Here is a 6,000-nt window from a genome sequence, read left to right as displayed (position 1 = left end):
GTTAATATTTGATGGGTGATTAGAAAAGAGGTGAGTCCAAGGAACTAATCAAATTGATTTTTGTAAATTTGTATTTTAACTTAACAAAGTTTCTTAAATGTCCAAAAATCAAACTTTACCTAGATTGCATGTGGAAAAGAGATTTTGTTCAATTTTAGAAGCTCCAAATGAAGTGTTTGATATTGCAATGGTTAATTGATCCTTGGCATTCAAGATTGGATTTTTTGTTTTAAGCATGCATTCCAAGGAAAGTTGATTTTAATCCATGGCATTCAAGAGTGTGTTTTGAGCAACATTCATTCAATGGAAAATGTGTTTAACCATTCAAGTTCATTTTTTAGCAACATGCATTCAAAGACAAATGGTTAAGCATTCAAGTTCATTTTTTAGCAACATGAAAACCTGCAAGAAACATGGTTAGTGGTTCCATATGTGCTCCAACCTGCAATGAGACAAAAAAAAGCAATTTAGTTAGTTAGCCAAAATCTTCAAAAAATGAGAGCTTAACTATGGGAAAAAAAAATTGAACTTTTTTTGCTGTTTTTTCTACGCGTAAAAATGCTTAAAATGGTCTAAATCCTATGGAACCACTAAAATAATAAAGCAGAAATGCAACATAAGCAAGCAGAGAAGACAGTCTGTCAAAATATGAAGACGCTGAAATATAGAGACGCCAAAATATGAAGACGCTGAAATACAGAGACACTAGTATTCAAAGAGGACAAAATAGATTTGCAGCACAGAACATAGGTGACAAGCAGAGACGACGATTTGCGCAGATGCGAATTTTCGTAGACGACAATTTTTGCAGACGCGGATTTTCGCAGATGTCGATTTTTGCAGACGCGGATTTTTGCAGACGTCGATTTGCGCAGACGTTGATTTTCATGAACGTGGATTTTCGCAGACAGAACAGGTTGCAGACGCCAAAACTGCGCCAAAAAAGTTGAAAAACGCAAATTTTTTTTTTTTTTTAGATGGTATTTCTTCTTCCTGAGTGCGTTCTTTAACCTGCAAAACTAAGTAAAACACCCTCACAACACACTGAAACAACAACAAACATTAGATGGTTAGAAAAATGATATATAGATGAAAATAGATGATTAAATGACCCATAGTGGGGTCCCACTGGGCGTGCCAAAATGTAGAACAAGAATTAGTATGCAAAGAACATTAACAAATAAAGTAAACATTCACAAACCAAAAACTAAATTCACATATATGCTTAGACAAAGAAAGCAAACAAGAAGTGCAAACCTCACAAGAGAAAACACTCCATGCTTTCTTGATTCTGTAAATGTGTCTTTTTGCTGTGGATGTATGCTCAAGATGCTCAAAAGTTGCTTCAATGGAGATGGGTAATGGAAAATTGGTAGCTTTGTGAGCTCTCAATTTGGCATTATAAGGGTAATATTGATGGCTTTGGTTCTCAAAATAGCATGGTAACTTTAGCTCAAAGATTGTTGATGAAATGGCTTGGGATGGGATTCAATTTATAGGCTAAGGGGTAGAGGGATGGAGGGCTTAGATGCAAGGATGGATGAAGGCTTAAGGAGGGCTAAGATGCACTCAAAGGAGAGTACATGGATTGTGCTTGTTTAGCACCAATGGGAAGGTGACACTTGTCACAAGGAGGATGAGTGTGAGAGGGTAGGGTAAAGGGTTGGTTAAAGGCATGATGAGTGGGGTTGAGTATGTAAGAGGGATGTAAGAGGAATGAGTGTGGAAGAGGGAAGAGTGTGGAAGATGGGTGTAAGAGTCATGAGTGGGCTTGTAAGAGTCTTTTATGTTTTTTAAGAGCACTCGTGACTTAGTGGTTGGGTTTTTTGAGGGGAGACTTTGGTTTGGATTAGGAAAGTCTTAAACTTGTTTAAGGAATGTGACAACATTAGGGGGTGGATTAGGCTTGGGTTTAGGATTAGATTAGGAGTGTTAGAGATGTGCAAGTGGATGGCATTAATGAGGGTGGGTGAGTTAGTGGCTAAGCTTGGTTAGTATGGGTGGATGGGGTGGATTAGGCTAAATGGAGGATTAGAGATAGGTTAGGGGTTTTTGAATTTGAGGATTTCATTTATCAAATAGATTTATTTAATAAATGGGGATTTTTGGAATTAGATAGGAGAAAAGGATTTAATTGATAAATAATAGATTATTTGATTTATCAATTAGGACTATAGATGATTAATTAAATTAATCAACTAGGGATGGCAAAGGATTAATTAAATAAGAATTTAATTAATGATGCCTTTAGAGATGGCTAAATTAGATTACCAAAGCAGTGTAATCAAATTTAGGTGTGTACATCAGGTTGCATAGGAAGTTTTGTTTTATGTTTCCAGTTGCAGTTGCAGAGCTAGGGTTTTCAATGTTTTGATCTCCTCACAAATCGGTTAGGGTTTTGCAGTTCTCAAGTTCATACATTTTAGATCCTGTGGCCCAATGGATTGTTTACAGGCACTGGTCATGCATCGAGCAGGCTCATGTCCCCTGTGAGTCGCCAGAATTGTTATCATTTGTTCACTCGCCAAAGATTCAAATTTCAAACGTTCGACTTTTCTAACGGCTAATTCCCAAAGATAATACTATTTTAATGCAAAGCCTTATGATATATTTTGCAGCCCACAAGTTTGTAATCATTAGATCCAATGAGGATCTACAGTTGGTGCTATCTTGCCATCGAAAGCTACGCGAGATTTATGTTTGCGACATGGCGCACTGATGACATGTGTCCGGTGGATCCAACGGGCTAGACAACATGTTTTGGCAGGTTGGAAAAGTTCCATGGCACTACGGGCACTATGTCGCTATCATGTGTTGGTCAGAAAATCTTCATAGCGACATAGCGCCCGACGAAAAGGGTTTCACGGCGGGCAGGTTATGTCGATAGAAAATTTTTACGACAGACAGTTAGTTTTCATGGGCCGAAAAGTTCAAACGGTGGCAAGGTGCCATATCACCATTAAAAAACCCACGAGTTTTTTGATAGCGACATAGCACCCAGCCAGTCAGAGGTTGTTTCTATGGTAAGTCCCAGTGTCGGCGGTAGGGTTCACGGTAATGGAAAATATCAACGGCAAGAACTGCAAGCAAACAAGTTGGGTCCCATTCCATACTCTATTTGCCCAGTTGGAAGGGTCCTTGATCCATGCTAGCAAATCAAAACATGCCACATCTGCAAGGAAGGGCTACTCAATGAGTCGAGGCAGTACAAGTTGCCAGGATGATGCTACGCAGACTAGTGTGGGGATGCCACATGTATTATGGGGCCAAGGTTTCTAATGTGATCAGTAGGATTAGGGAAAGTCTTTGTTGCCGTAGGATAAAAGTTGGATCTACGGTTGGCGCTATCTTGCCTTCCGAAGTTGCATGGAGAATATGATGGTGACATAGCGCCCTTCTGCCATGTGTTCAGTGAGTCTCAGTTGTCAGCGAGGATCCGTCAAACATTAGGTACATGGCCAGTTCCTATTCCTTGATGCACTGAGGAGAATGATCTATCTTGCTCGTCGTCAAATCGATTCAGATTAACGACAGACACCATCTTGCTATGGTGAAACTGTGCGATCTTTACCATGGTGACATAGCACCTCAGTGACACGTGTCAGGTGGGGCCATGTTATCTCATAAACCTCAAGGGTGATGCCAAGTGTGCTGACAGTGAAGGAGCAAAGCGCAAAGTACGACGAGTCTTCAAGATCGTTAGATTAAATCGTATCAATGGATGGCGCCATCTCGCTATGGTGAAGTTGTGCGATCTTTACCATAGCAACATAACACCCATCCGCCATGTGCATCAGCAAGACCAGGTCTCACCAAGGTATGCCAGGTGTCATTCAAGCGTGATGCGATTGCTGAGGTGGTGCCAGATTTGATGGGCCCAGGGGTAAAGCAAGCACGGAACATGACGAGTCTTCACGATCGTCAGATCAGGGCAAATCAATGGAAGGCACTGTCTTTCTATGGTGAAGTTGTGCGACCTTTACCATGGCGACATAGCGTCTTGCTAACATGTGTCTCGCTGGCAGACCAGGGTTGGTGGTTAGCGGCTGGCAGTTAATGTCGCAGTCAGGTTTGTAATCACCATAGTTAATGATAACAGTTCGAGGGTGGCGCAGTTAGTTCAATAAAGGAAGGTCAACCACGAAGGACGTCCCAGGTGGCAGAACAAAAAGAAGCAATTGGCACGCGTGGCCCAGTTGGTGCATAAAGAACTATTTGACTTGCTTTGACCTCGCGGATTCATGAGCCAAAAACAATGAATCAGGTTTTTTCCCGTGAGATTTTGATGCTGTGATCAATGCCACCGACTCAGAAGTGAATGAAAAGTGCAAGGACATTCTACCACCATCTATCTACTATGTCAGGGGATGTTTTCTAGTGTCATTCTATCTTCTCCAGGCTCTTTCTCGGAGGAATATCAGATTTTGGTACTCAAACCACCAGATCTTTGATTGGATTTTTAGGGTGAGAAGTTATTTCCAGTAGGTGAGAAGTAAATGTAATGCAAAAAATCCTCAGTTATGCCTGAACTATAAAGGCAATTTTGTGATCTTTTCTTGGGGACTCTTTTTCTGATTTTCTCTTTTACTGCTCGCAAGTTTGCAGTGTAAAATTCCCTTTGTCTCTGAGCTGTATAACATTTTGTATCATTTCCTTCAGCCATCAATGTGTATGTGCATCCATCTTGCCTCTCACTGGTGTATTGTTGAGATCTGTGACTGGCATACTGTATCTATTTTTGACCAATTGGATAATACATAAGTGAAATCCTTTTCCTTGCGTTATTTAGTTTGGTTTCCTGATCTGTATGTGGTTGTTGATTGACATAAGTCTGGGTGTGTATGTCTTTTGAATGTTATCTTGGTTTTGTAGTGCATATATGGGCAAAAATGAGTCTGAACACTCTATTTTGGTGCATCACCTCCTTAGATTAGACTATGTAGATTTGCTTTTGTGATCTTCTTCTCCCTTCTCCTCTCCAATAGTAGATAGGTGCACCCTAATAGTAAGAGGAAGCCAACCTTCTCCAGAGACTCAACCTCGCAATTCAAGTCCCAAAGCTTGGAGGTTGTTTCCATGTTTCACTAGGTTTTCCTCGTGCATAGGCCTTGGACAAGGGAGCAAACCTAAGTGACAACATTAACATTTATTTATATTAATGTAGTATCACAAACAATTATTTATCATATTAATTGAAATTCAAACATGTATTTTATTTTAACTTTCATAAAAATAAATGGTTAATTTTATTAAGAATATTAATCTTTATTACCACTATGAATGATAGCAATAATAATCAACTTCAATGACATTTATTGTGTGTGTGTGTGCGCACGCACGCACACACACACATGAATACGCAAATCCATACGTGTATGTGTATGTGTATGTGTAAATATACATACATTTGTGTTTATGTGTAAATATACTTATGTACATATACACACATACAAATTGATATTGTGGAAACATAGTTTTAGATAACATAAGGGGTTGTGAATCAAGTGTACCTAGTCATCTCATGGTCCCTTTTAAAGATTCCATCATCAACAACTAATTATGGACACATGCACATGCAAATCCATATGTGTATGTGTATGTGCGTGCATGCACATGCAGATGTGCATGTGCATGTGTACGTCTATGTGTATGTGAATATCTATATATAAATACATGTGTGTCTATGTGTAAATATACATATGTACATATACACACATACAAATTGATATTGTGAAAACATAGTTTTAGATAACATAAGGGGTTGTGAATCAAGTGTACCCAATCATCTCATGGTCCCTTTTAAAGATTCCATCATCAACAACTGGTTATGGAATTTAATAACAATAATTTAGTGTACACATCCAACATATAACTTAAATAATTTATTGACTTCTTTCCAAAGTGTTAACTTAATGTTCCTTGCATTATTGACTATCAAGAAACCTCTTATAATTACTTATTAAAATTAGTTAGTAACGAGTTGTAGTATAGTGTAAAAAT

Source organism: Cupressus sempervirens, chromosome 10, assembly GCF_028749045.1.
Source record: "Cupressus sempervirens isolate cs-2001-9-10 chromosome 10, ASM2874904v1, whole genome shotgun sequence".
In the NCBI taxonomy this organism is placed as follows: Eukaryota; Viridiplantae; Streptophyta; class Pinopsida; order Cupressales; family Cupressaceae; genus Cupressus; species Cupressus sempervirens.
This window is presented reverse-complemented; position numbering follows the sequence as displayed.